This window comes from Micromys minutus (genome assembly GCF_963924665.1).
Source record: "Micromys minutus genome assembly, chromosome: 22".
Classification (NCBI taxonomy): domain Eukaryota; kingdom Metazoa; phylum Chordata; class Mammalia; order Rodentia; family Muridae; genus Micromys; species Micromys minutus.
In genome coordinates, this window is record NC_137957.1 from 37326549 (window position 1) to 37340665 (window position 14117).

Below are 14117 nucleotides of genomic sequence, written 5' to 3' on the forward strand. Positions count from 1 at the left end.
CATGTCATGAGGGAAGCAGGCCAGACAGCAAAGAGCATGTGCCGGATGTTGAAGGAAAGGTGGAATCTATGGAATACATGCTCTAAATCAAATCAAAGGAAAAGATAAACAGTACAAGTCTCTCTTGAAGCTGACTCACGGTGGGGGACAAGAGACGTAGCCAGAGGAGTCGGTGTGGATGAGGCACAGGGAGGGTCGCCTCGCACGAACATTCTCTGAAGATGGATCTTGACTTCTGCACTTTTCCTACTGTTCTTGGAAGGATGTGCACACACCGTGCAGGGAGTTAATGTTCTGTTATAGGTTTTGCTTTATTTATTTTCTGGCTGTCTTTCTCCTGAACTCCAGCACTGAGTTAACATTCAGTATGTCATTATGGTTCAAGCGAGCCTTGGGAAGATGGATCATTGTTCACTCGCGGGAGAATCTCCCAGGTTAAGGAAGAGGAATAATTACTAATGTTAGAGTAGCCCGGCTAGCAACCAGTTGTGTAACACAGAACTCTGGCCATCACAGCCGTTGTTTTGTGTAGAAAAGAACTATAAGGCTCTTTTCTATGAAAACTATTCAATAGAAGTTCCTGGGTTATTGGTCTTTAATCTATGCCAGGAGTTTAGCTAGAATTTTCCACCAAATAGGTCAGGATATAACAGTAGATTTCAAAGTCTGATCTAAGGGTGAGGTGTTTACATAAATTATGATATTTTTTATGATGAAATTTTTCCCAATTCATGATCTCATGGGTGAAAATGAAAACTGCATGACAGTTCCAGTATTTTTTATTAAGTAGAAAAAAAGTCAGATAACAGAATGGAGAAAATGTCACCCTTTTGTAACAGCAATAAAGTATTTATATTTTGCATAGAAAAAAAGAAAAGATGTGTGCGGAGGTGTTTGCAATTCCGTTCTGTGGGCAGCAGGATCATAAATACTCTTCTTTAATCTTCTCTTTTCATCTCTTAGGTTTTAACTTTTTACTGTGTACATTTACGGCTTGGGTAGTAAAAGAGAAAGCGAAGCTGAGGGTTTTTCCTTAAAAACTGCTGCTGTTAATTACTTGATTATAGTTCCATTAGACTCTGTCAGTGTTGAGACTGTTCCCATAAGCAGATGCATGTGCTTTGTGGGGTGAAGGAGGGAGCCAGGTCCTGTGCGCCTGGGCAATGAGGGACCAAATAAACAATGCAGCAGCAATCTGAGGCCACCAGCCTTGCTCCCTTCTTCCCACTCAGGTACCACCCACTTCAGTGGCCTCTTTCCAGGCCAGAGTGGCCAGCCCCATCGCCAATGGGGTATTCCAGGGTTAGAGGGCGTTTCCTTGCTCTCAGGAGGCACCTTGGGATGCCTAGAAGGGGTGGTACCCCTCCCCCAATCCGTCTAGGGATTCATTCACTTCCCCAGGTGTCCCCAGCTTGTCTCACTGATGACCTCAGAGGCTTGCTGGGGGTCACACTACCTCAGCCCCTCTCTCCAGTGCTGTCCCTCTGCGCAGGTCTCAGGAGTGGCCACCTCTGCTGCAGATGCTGCCCCAGCCAAGTCAGGAAGCACCCTTCCTCAGGAAGCACCCTCCTCAGGAAGCACCCGCCCTCAGGAAGCACCCGCCCTCAGGAAGCACCCCCCTCAGGAAGCACCCGCCCTCAGGAAGCACCTTCCTCAGGAAGCACTCCCCTCAGGAAGCACCCGCCCTCAGGAAGCCATCGAAGCAAAACCTCGTTTTTCCGCTGAGGCATTTAAACAAATAACAATAGCCAACTGTAATGAATAATCTGAAGTAAATTCACTCCTTTCTGTTACACCCAGTAGCGGCCAAAAACCAAAGAAAATTCCTGGTTTTTAAAGAAACTGAGGTCACAAGATTCTTGTTTCCTTGGAGTTTTCTCACAAGCCCTCAGAATTCTCTTGGCATGACTCCATTCTTGGACCATGTTCTGACAGTGTTGAAGTTATTAGTGGTTTCTTTCTGATATGCAGGACCCCACATCACTCTGTATTTTCATTTTGAAGTGTGCTGTGCACACAAATATCTGCTGTGGCTGACAGTTCTGTTTTGTTTGTTTGGTTTTTTTTTTTGTTTTTTTTTTTTTTGTTTGTTTGTTTTTTTTTTTTTTTGAGCTAGGGTTTTACGTAGCCCAGGCTAGACTCCAACTGGATATATTGCCAAGGATGACCTTAAGTGGTGGGCTGACAGTGGTCTGTGACTCTGGGGTATCGATCGAATGAAGATCATGAGAGGAGCTGAGGTATGCAGGGGCTCATGTAGAACAGGAACAGCACAGCATGGCTGCATAGTCTGTGGGGGCGGGGGTTTTGGAAGAACTGAGGATTTGGGGCCTGGGAAGTAGCTCATTGATATGGTCCTAGGTTCTATTCCAAGCAAAATGGAGGGGGGGGGGTGAAGAAAGAAAATGGGAGAGAGAGTAAAAAGAAATGTTGAGTTCAAGGTTAATCTGACAGAGTACATATTTAATTGGACTTTCAAGTCCAGTGAAGGGGAGCGAGGCAGTTTGAACCATTTTTATCCAGATCAGAAGAGGCAGGAAGACTCTAGAAGACATTTGAGCTATACAGCAGCCCCCCCCACCTCTTCCCCCAGTTCCCAGCCACAGCCCAGTGATGCTCAGCAAGCTGAATAGATGCTCACATCGCCACTGCCTTTTCAATACTGAGAAGTCAGGAAGAACTCAAGTTGGCTGTGATTCTCAAGGGTGAGCGGATTCTGAGGACGTATCCTAGCAACCACTGAAAAGATCCCCACATCAAGGGATACAAGCTCCAGGAGCTGATGTGCAATGGCCACTGAGATGCAGTGAGAAGTCCCGTGGCCTAGGCAACAACCCACAGGTTGAAACCCGCAAGCGTGAGCCGACCCTGCCGTAAGGGTCAGGATGCTGAAGAGACACGGTGAGAGCAACAGTGTGAGCAGGCCAAAGGCTGCCTCATAAATATGGTCCTAAATCAAAACGCTGAAAGTCCAGGCTTGGAGCTGGAGCAGGAGCCAAACAAAACCACTTCATCTGTAAAGAACTAAAGGTCATGGACCGCTTTCAAATAAATCCCTCTAATCTAATGACAAATGACATTTACTTCTATAAAGCCACACAATGCTCAATGAGATGCTAATAATGAGACCTCACAAGAATGAAAATTACTTCCATTACTCTCCTCATAAATTTGGACAGCTCTGATTGTTAGCCAAGTAGCCAGTGCAGAATGCTAATGCCCAAGGCATCTCCTCTCACTGCCAAGGAAGAAATTCAGGTTGGACTGAGCAAACAGAAGGTGGGGAAGGAAGACAGGAAGTCTCTCTCTTTCTCCCTCCCTGCCCCTCCCTCCCACATCTGTTCTCTCAGTGAAGAGAACTTGCAGCCATCCTCCTACCCCTGACTTCGAAGTGTGGTGATTACAAGAGTATGCCACTAGGGCCAAGTGACAAACCAACCTCTTTCTGTTTTGTCTCTCTAAGACAGGGTCTCACTATGCATCCCTGACTGTCCTGGAACTCACAACGTAGACCAGGCTAATCTTAATTCTACAGAGACCCTCTTGCCTCTCCCTGCTCACTGTTAGGATTAAAGTTGTGAGCTACCAGCATGCCTGGCACAAGCCAATTTCTTTCTTTCTTTCTTTCTTTCTTTCTTTCTTTCTTTCTTTCTTTCTTTCTTTCTTTAAGTAATTTTTAAGTATATTTCTTTATTACATATAAACTGTAGCTGTCTTCAGATACACCAGTAGAGGGCATCAGATCTTATTACAGATGGTTGTGAGCCACCATGTGGTTGCTGGGAATTGAACTCAGGACCTCTGGAAGAGCAGTCAGTGCTCTTAACCGCTGAGCCATCTCTCCAGCTCACAAGCCAATTTCTTATCTTTAAAATGTTCTCTCAGCTGGCAGCTCTGACTTGCCAGGTATGGAAGTGGCCCCGGGTTTGATCTCCACCATGACTAATGAAACAAACAAACACCAATTGATACAGTATAAGTGTCCAAAACAGAATAGATCACATCAGCAATGCATAAAATGAGATGAATACCAACTCTAGCATGCTAAAAGGAATCATAACATAAAACTCAAGCAGAAACACAGACAAACAGAAAGTGAGGCCAAGGCAGCCATTATCCAGTAGAAGTTACCAAGCAACTGAGCTCCGGGTGCCGTAGGGGCTTGAGCCCAAAGCCAATGCTCCTCGTCAGCAGTGGGGAAGTCATTAAGGGTTTTAATTTAAGGAGTGTGGAGACTGAGTATGGAGACAGTCAGGAACTGGGACAAGCATAGCCGTGTGACAAGGACAAATGACTACCTCAAGTCTCCAGTTTAAAAAAAATCAGGTCAGACTGTAGAGTGAGCTGCCTCCCCGGACACAAACTTTTATTTTTTTAAATGATTCTTTGGTAAGGTCTCACGTGGGTGAAGGTCATCTTAAGTCACAGTGAAGTATGTAACTTGAAATAAGGGTAAAATTAGTTAAAAGAGGTTCACATGTTCAGACAAAGTCTCAGTATGATGGCTATCTTTCCAATGGACAAGACCACATTCTCCTGCTGAGGGACGGTAATCATGGCCGTACTATAGACGGTTGACTGGGTTAGAATTCTACATGAAATCCATTGTCAGTCTGCCCAAAGTGCCCCCTCAAGCTTTTGCTCACAGAACCTTAATTGTTCTTACTCTTTATATCTTTTGACAAGGAGGATTCCTTCTCTAGCCTCTAGGGCTGACTCTTGATAAATCAGCCAAATATCGTCTCTTGATCCTTGCCAAGTGATTGGTTCAGACATAGGCAAGAGATATGATTCTGGTCCAGGAGTCACAAGGGGAAGTCTGGTGGAAGTTTCTAGAGATGGTTCTCTTTTCAGAAGGAAGAACAAGGACCCCACCCCTTAACACTCAGTGCCCTTTTCTGATTGAAGAGGTCACCTGCATGTGATGCCTGCAAAAAGAAAAAAAAGAAAAAGAAAAAAAAAGTCACAGTTTAGGTCTGTGAGGATGACAGAAAGACAGAGAGAATGATTCCTGACCATGTTCTTAAGCTACTGAACTTAGAGATCAAGTTACGAATCTAATGTAGACTTGATTACATATGTTGCTGAATATTCAAACCAGGTAAGATTTAAACTATAGGGTTACATTTTTCTGTTTTGGTTTTGTTTTGAGATGTAGCCCAAACTAGTCTCGAACTTACAATCATCTTCCCTCAGTCACTCCCGTGCTAGGATTACAGGCAAGTGCCACCACCACCATACCAGGCCAGATGGAGTTTCTTTGAAGCCAGGGCTTCCTGACAACCTCTCCAAACAAGAGAGTCTAAACGCTATCAAGCAACAGCCAAGATTAACTACCAGAATATTTATAGAGAGCAAAGTACATGCCCCACTGTAAACATAATTTTGCACATTCTGGTCGGGTCCAGCCCTCCTCTATTAGCTGTCTAATTGTTCAGCAGTTTCATAGCAAACAGGACTTTGTGGGCCCAGCATCCTCCTCTTCCCACCCCTACTTGCATTTAGCCTCTCACGAGCCACAGCAAGCTTACTTTTAGGCAATGGCATCTGTAGAAAAAGGCTGAGCTGAATCTATACAAATCAGAGAGATAGAAAACCACCAGAACAGACTCTTCTTAGAAGATCTGCTGTGGACTAATTGTCTTTTTTTTTTTTTTTTTTTCTTTTTAATGTTGAACTAAAGTTCCTTCCTGTTGACAACCCATTAGAAACTGAATTTCCTATATTTTTGGAAAAGAGAGATAAGAGTCAAGCAGCATGTACTTACTTTAAAGTATGTGATTCAGTGTGTTTTCAATGCTGTATGACCATTGTGAGAAATCGCAGAACACTTTCCCCAAACCTACCTATTCATTCTCAGTCCTTCTTCAACTCACGCATCTCAAGAGCTGACAATTTCACCGACTTTTCTTTTCTGTAGCTTGATTACAGAGATAACAGGGTGGGTTGTTTTCTTCATTTTCTAACGCAAAATTAGGCTTTCAGTGTGACATGTACTTTGCTCGATATAAATATTCTGGTAGTTGATCTTGTCTTTCAGCTTGATGGCATTTAGAATCACCTAGAAGAGCAGTTCTCAACCCATGGGTCACAATCATTGGAAAACACATATTTCTGATGCTCTTAGAAACTCACAACCATATATTTATTTTCATTGCTACTTCATAACCGTAATTTTGCTCTGGAGCGGTGTCTCAGTTCCTAAGACTATTGGAAATGTATATTTCCTGACAGTTGTGACCCACAGGTAGAGAACCACTGACCAGAAGATAAACCCCTGGGCATTTGCAGAGAACTTTAACCGAGGTGGGAAGGCCCACTCTGAACGTAATTAGAGCCATTCCCGGGGCTGGAGTCCTGGGCTGAAGGAAAGGAATAAGCAAGTAACAGCAGCACTCAGCAGCTTTTGGCTCCTGGCTCCAGTCAGAGTAGTCAGGTTCCCCCAGCATGGCACACTTTACACTTAAACCTGGAGCCGGAATAAGCCTCCCTTCCTTAAACATAACCCAAACATTTCCCAGATTCCTCTTGTGTGTGTGCACATGGAGGCCAAGAACTCAACTTCTCTCTACCTTGTATTTTTTGAGACAGCCTTTCACTTACCACTGGGCTCACCAACTCAACCAGCAAACCCCTAGGGTCTTCTTGTCTTCCTCTCGGTGCCAAGAGTACAGACAGGTATCCCCATGCCAGGCTTTTCGCCTGGGTACTTGGGATCCAACTGCAGGCCTCATGCTAATGCAGCAGGCATCTCAACTGAGCCATTTCTCCAAGCCCTCATATTTCTCTGATTCTGATGGTCAGTTGTGCCATGCTGGGCATCCTCTTGGCTCTCCAGAGTTTGCCTTATTAACTGATATGTGCGGGATGTGCCTATATGGCTGAATAATAATTATTCCATTTTTGTTTTTCCCACCTAGCTCAAGATAGAACTAAGATATGCTTTGTCCTAGGTAGGGTTTTCCTGCTGTGAACAGACACCATGACCAAGGAGATTTTTATAAAGGACAACAGTTAATTGGGGCTGGCTTACAGGGTCAGAGGTTCAGTCCATCATCATCGAGGTGGGAGTGTGACTATATCCTCACAGGCATGATGTGGGCAGAGCTGAGAGTTCTACATCTTCATCTGAAGGCTGCTAGGGGAAGACTGGCTTCCAGGCAGCTGCAGTTAGGATGAGGGTCTTAAAGCCCACACCCACAGTGATGCACCTACTCCAACAAGGCCGCACCCACTCCAACAAGGCTACACCCACTCCAACATGGCCACACCCACTCAACAAGGTCATACCCACTCCAATTAGGTCACACCTCCAAATAATACCACTCCCTGGGCCAAGCATATGCAAACCATTACATGCTTCCTTTGAAGAAGCTCTTTAGTTTTACAAATGTATTAACCCTAACTTTAGGCAAAGAGAGCTTTTCTAAGTGAGAACAGGTTTTTGTGGTAACCTACTATTTAAATTTCAAGTCAGGACACAGCTTTCCCTATTTTCTTTCTATTGATTTGATAGGGATGTCATAAATCAACCCAAACTGTAAGGTTGGGGTTTAGCTTGAGTGACATCTAAATGGATGACTATCTTTTTTTTCTTTCTCTCTTTTCCAATATTTTTGGAGCTCAAAGTTTGACGCACAAGGCATAAGCAAGCAAATCTTCCAATCTCTGGTGCCCTGTGCAGCTGTGGCTACTGAACACAGCCACCACACCCGGAAGAGCTGAAGCCCTGAGGACATTGTCATTGTCCAGTGTACTTGCAGAGGCATCGTAGGGCACGTTCGTCTACTTCAGTGTGAGCTCGGCCGTCAAGGTGGAGAAAGCTCTTTATCAGTTTTCAGTACACATGCCTGGAAAACATTACTGACACGGAACAATACTCTTTAACCTGGAATTGAAGAGCCAGAGCAATTATCTAGTAAGACTAGACATTGCCAATATCAGATTTGATCGCTAGAGAACTGAGAAAGCTGTGAGGATTTTACACCACAAGAACACTCCGTTGTAAATTCGGGAAGACCTACAGTAATCCTGATTCCTAGAAAATCCGAATCGCAGAAATGTACTGGCTCCTATACTGCAGTCTCAATGAAGCACTGGCTCCTATACTGCAGTTGAAGAGTAAAAAGTTGTCAAAGGACACTGATTCCTTGCCCTGGGGCCCTCTCCTCTGCAGGTAATTGCTCCTGGAACTTTCTTGAGATTTGAGTTCCCAAAATAACCGCAGAAGGTCCCGACGACCTCTGTGGAATGTTTCAACGCCCTAGGTGTGCCCCGGGTGTACTGATAAAAAAAAATGTATGATTCTTCCCCTTTGAATTTCCTCATTGTCCCCTTTGAATTTCCTCATTTCCCCTGTCATCCCCCTCTTTTGTGGTTTTTGCCTTTATAAGCCCGTTACAAGTTCAGGCCAGGGTCGAACTCCTCTACCCCTGCGTGGTGTATGAGTCTCGACCCCAGCATGCTGGCCTGAGATCTCACTCTGTTTCACTTTCAATAAACTTCCTCGTGTGATTGCAGCAAGTCTGGTCTCGGTGCCTCACTGGGTGCGCGCCTCTCCTGAGATTTGAGTGAGGGTCTCCCGCCGGGGGTCTTTCACAGTCTCAATGAAGCACTGGCTTCTGTTCTGCAGTCTCAATGAAGCACTGGCTCCTATACTGCAGTCTCAATGAAGCACTGGCTCCTATACTGCAGCCTCAATGAAGCACTGGCTCCTATACTGCAGTCTTGATAAAACACTGCCTCCTATACTGGAGTAGCAATGAAGCATACCTCTTCAGGTACCCATGGGAGCACAGCCCCAGCCACTGATCTCAGGGATGTCCTTTGTTCCTTCTCTAAGCTCCCCCTCTGCATTCTCTTCTTCCCTGGCCACCTTCCAGTCACACTAGGTATATGCCCTCTGTGTTTAAGTCTCATGCTTGACACATCTGGTTTCTGTATTTCCAATTTAAGTCCTAGACTTGGTTTCACTAGGGCATTCTGGACCCAGCACTGCTAGTAGGGTGTGAGGTGTGAAGTTCTTGGAATTAGAGCATGAGTGTAGTCAAATCCACTAACCCATGGTTTCAGGATGAGATTAATACAAGTGTGGGCATGACAATCACATCCAGGAGCTATATCCCTGAACAGACACATCTGGTAGGTGGGCTGACTCAGAACCAACATCTCCACAACTTTAGGAGACCATTTTGAGTATATAGTATATGAAATTTCCAAGAGTGGCCCAGGCCTTTCTCTCTGGGACAAGAGGTTGTTCCAACAGATTTGCTGTGTGTGCGTGTGCGTGAGAGACAGAGACAGAGAGGGAGAGAGATAGATTGGCAGAGACAGAGAGGGAGAGACACAGAAAGACATAGACAGAGAAGGAGAAACACAGAGATACAGAGACAGAGAGGGAGAGACACAGAGAGACAAAGATATATATATATATATGGAGGGGGGAGGGAGTGAGGTAGTCAGAGGAAGAGGGACAGGAAGAGATAGAGGGGCAGACAGAGAGAAACAGAGACAGAGAGATAGAGGGAGGAACAGAGGGAGGGAGAGAGAGACAGAAACAGAAAGACAGAGAGGGATTCACAGAGACAGGGAGAGACATAGAGACAAAGAAAGATACAGAGAGGGAGGGAGACAGAGGAAGAGATAGAGAGACAGGGAGAGATAGGGGAGACAGAGAGAAACAGAGACAGAGAGACAGAGGGGGAGGGAAGGACAGAGGGACAGAGGGAGGAAGGGAGAGAGAGAGAGAGAGAGAGAGAGAGAGAGAGAGAGAGAGAGAGAGAGAGAGAGAGAGTTGGAGAATCCACAACCAAGTGTTTTCTGCAGTTCTATGACGTCCACAGATCCTGAGTATGTTCATGGACATTTATCATCCCGTGGCCAGAGCTGCTGAATGTAGCCAGGTGACTGGACACTTAGGGGGAACTTCATCCATTCAAGCTGAGCTCTGAAGTCATTCCAGAGGCTAATGTCACAAGCAGGGTTTCTCTGTATCTAAGAACATGGCAGTGCAGGGGAAAGGACTAGAGGTCTCTGCAAGCTCATCATGCCAGTAATTGCAAATCCCTGAAGCAACCTCCCAACCCTTCGGAAAGGTAATGTGCCATTGTCATAATTGGCATTGCCTTTCTTTCTCCTATAAAAGTGCTCAAACCATTTGCATACTTTAATGGATTCCTATAAGGGCTTTCATTGTCTGAAAGTTCAGAATTTGCTATTCAGAACTGCTATTTTGGTGGCTATGCCATCCCATTCAGTTATGGAATGTGATCAATGTTTCATTTCCATATGGATACACATTTGGCAGACAGTGAGTGTCCTGGCCATTGGTTTTGTTTTTGTCAACTTGACACAAGTCCTCCAGAAGAAGGACTCCCAGTTGAGAAAGTACTCCCTCCAGATCAGCATGTGGGCAAGCCTGTGGTACATTTTTATAATTAATGATTGATGTGAGAGAGCCCAGATCACTGAAGGTGATACTACCCCTTGGCTGGTAGTCTTGGGTACTTTAAGAAAGCAGGCTGAGCAAGCTATGAAGAACGAATCCGTAAGCATGGATCCTCCAGGGCTTCTACTTCAGTTCCTGCCTCTGGTTCCTGCCTTGAGTTCCCTTCATGAAGAACTATATAGGGGGCTGGAGAGATGGCTCAGTGGTTAAGATCACTGACTGCTCTTAAGAGGTCCTGAGTTCAATTCCCAGCAACCACATGGTGGCTCACAACCATCTGTAATGAGATCTGATGCCCTCTTCTGGTGTGTCTGAAGATAGCTGCAGTGTACTTATATATAATAAATAAATAAATCTTTTTTTTAAGGACTATATAGAAGCTGTAATATGGAATAACCCTTTCCTCTCCAGCTTGATTTTGGTTATGGTGTTTATCACTGTAATAGAAACCCAGCGGAAACAGTGTGTATTCTGGACTCAGATGGTTTGTTAGGATTTTGCTAATACTTCTCCCTAAAAAGAATAATAGGTGCTAAGATGAAAGCGCAAGAAAATGAATGCACGGTTTTAAAATGAGAAGTTCTCAAGGAAGCTAGATTAAATGGACACAGGACATCCTGCTGAGGAGCTGGTGTTTGTAAAGCAGGTCACCAGGTCACCTATGACAGAAAGGAGACCTTTGATGCAAATCTGATGCTATATACTACTGCAGGTCCTAGGAGGAACAGGAAGGGGAAAGTCAAGGACAAGAATAGGTTGGCTCTTGCAGGAACAGAAAGACTGGCATGTATATAGCAGGTAAGACAGGGAGAAACAAGAAAGACTAAGAAAGACTGAAAAGTCACCATGTCACCAGGGGCACCTTGTGACATTCACAGGGTGACATTCACCTTGTGAATCTAATTGTGGATCTCTACAGACTAGCTTTGATGCCTCTTTCCTGTGACTTCTTAGCTAAGGGTGCGGTCCTTTGTAGTGATGGCTAACCTTGACAGTTGACTTGATTAGCTGAAATAAGCCACTTGGCAGGTCTGTGAGGACAGGAAGGATTTGTAGAGAGAAGCCCCTAACCCAGAGTGGGTGGCACCTTTTGACAATGACCTACACACTCAGAGCTTGGAGGGAAAGTGGTCCTGCCTTCCTGTCTGCCTTCACTTCTTACAGGAGTGTCTGTCCTATTGTTCCCATTGCCATCCTCCTTATCTTAACACTGGCTTCTTCAGCAATCCATTGTGGCCTGAAGACCAGGGGCTTCCAGTTTCCCAGACCTTCAGCAGGAGACAGTGGATGCATCTGGCCGTATGGACTGAGTAGCTACCAGGTTCCTAGGTGTCCAGTGTACTGGTAGCCATTGTTTGACTGTCCAGCTTCTATGTTGTAAGCCAACCTAATAAAACTTTTATAACATATATCCATCCTATCAGTTCTGATCTAGAGAACACCTGATACCATGTTTTCAGCCCTTAAACCTCAGTGTTGGCTTAGGCAGAATAAATACCTGTGTGAGATAAGGTGTAATAACCGATTATTCCAAAAGTATGGGAGACGTCCAATGAAATGAAACCACCGGGAATTCGGGATTAACAGTAAGCACGTTTGTGTCATGAGTTAGAATGAGATGAGGATCAGGTGGAGAGGGGACCTCAGGGAGCACCTGGATGCTTTGTTCTGTATCCTTAGGCATCTTAGGTCTGACCTTCAAGGTTCATCTTCAAAGTCCTTCCAAATCTCCTACACTAGTCTTTACAAGTTTCTGAACATCCTGTTAGTGACTGATTAGAGATCTTGACCTCCGGTCATGTATCCTTCAAGTCTAAATACCTGATAAAGAACAGTATTTATAATCCGGTCTACTGAGATCTGCCTTCCTCAGCTTTCCAGGCATCCCTGGGCAGGGACTGAGATAAACCACAATGCCCTTCCAACTGGAGTACACATCACATCTACAAACCAAGATGGCCTTTTCTTCTCCTTTCTCTCTCTCCTTCTTTCTTCCTTTTTTTCCTGCTTTCTTCTTCTTCTTCCTTCTCCTCCTCTTCCTTCTCTCCTTGTAATTTGGCTTCTCAAGAGTTTCTTCGTGTAGCCCTGGCTGTCCTGGAACTTACTCTGTGGACCAGGCTGGTCTCAAATTCAGAGATCCACCTGCCTCTGCCTCCTGAGTGCTGGGGTTAAAGGCATGCACCACCAACCACCTGTCGTGGGCCTGCATTATTCATTGTCATATCATTGGACAATAATGTTCCACAATGGCAAAGGGACAGACTGGAAGGAACATTGTCTAGGAACAGGGTATTAAAGACACAGAGTAGGGGAACTGCTCACACTGATTCTAGACCTGTATGTTCTACCTGATGAACTGCATTAAAGGTTGAGAACCACTGTCCTAGAGGCTGATTTTAGATTGCCAGCTTTTCGGGTCAACTGATAATGATGTCTATTACATGCCACTTCAGAAATCCAGACAACACAAGGTTCTCTCGTCTCTCCCGTCTCACTTTCTTTTCCTTTTCCTTTCGTTTTTTTATCTTCCCCACTTTCCTTCATAAAACAGGCTCTTACCTTAGGTGTAACCCAAACTAGCCTAGCCTGGAACTACATAGTCAAGGCTAACTTCAAATTCAATTCCCCTGCCTTAGCCCTCCCAGTGCATTGGTTACAGGCATGTACCACCACAGCCAGCAGGACCTTGAAGAGATGGCATATAGCAATTTGTCCTTCATAAAGAGGTGTTAGCTCAGTATGACCTAGACCTTGCACCCCTGGGAATATTTCCAAGTCTCTACGTTGTTTTCACTTAAGTTTTTATAGGTATATACTATCTATTGATTGCAGTACTGAGTCCCTTTGTTTCCATGAGACTCAGATCCCAATCTCTGGTATACTTGCATCTTACCAGAGCATTTAAAATATGGTGCTTCCTGCTTTGCATATGTATTGTGAACTAATGTCCCATCCCATGATTCAGTGAGACATTACATGTCTTCACGGACAAATCTTGGGACAGATTTAAAAAGGTTTTCCTGTTCCTGCAGATCAAAGTGAAGTTGTTAGACTAGAGGTTACTTATCAGACTTGCTCCAACAAAGAAGATACTTCCAAAGTAACAGCTGCAATGTTCTAAGACCTGGAAAATTTTCTCATTGATAAACAGGAAGTACACTATACATTAGGGGATATAACAGGAATTAATTTGTATATTTATTTATAGCCAGATGGTTGACCTACTGTCTATAATTATCCCAGATAATTATATCTGGGATAATTATCCCTTTTCATTTACTGGTTTGATAGACCAATAGTCTATTGGATACTATGACAAGTTGCTTGATGCTTATAACCTCTCTATAAAAGGGATATGTCTATCAGGGCATACTTGTGCTTGCCTTTAATAGCAGCACTTGAGAGGCAGAGACAGGTAGACCTCTTGAGTTCAAAGCCAGTCTGGTAGTCTGGTCTACACAGTAAGTTGCAGGTCAACTAGAGAGAACAAGGTGAGACCCTCTCTCCCCCCCACTCCCAGATAGGTAACTTTGGCTCACAGTTCTACTTTGAGGTCAAGGGGGCAGGATCTGGTGAGTTCATTCTTTCTAATCATTTCAAGATGGTGCAAGGAAGGCCACAGACAAGGGAGTTTGAGCTTGCACCCAGGTCTCCTTTCTTCTTATAAAGC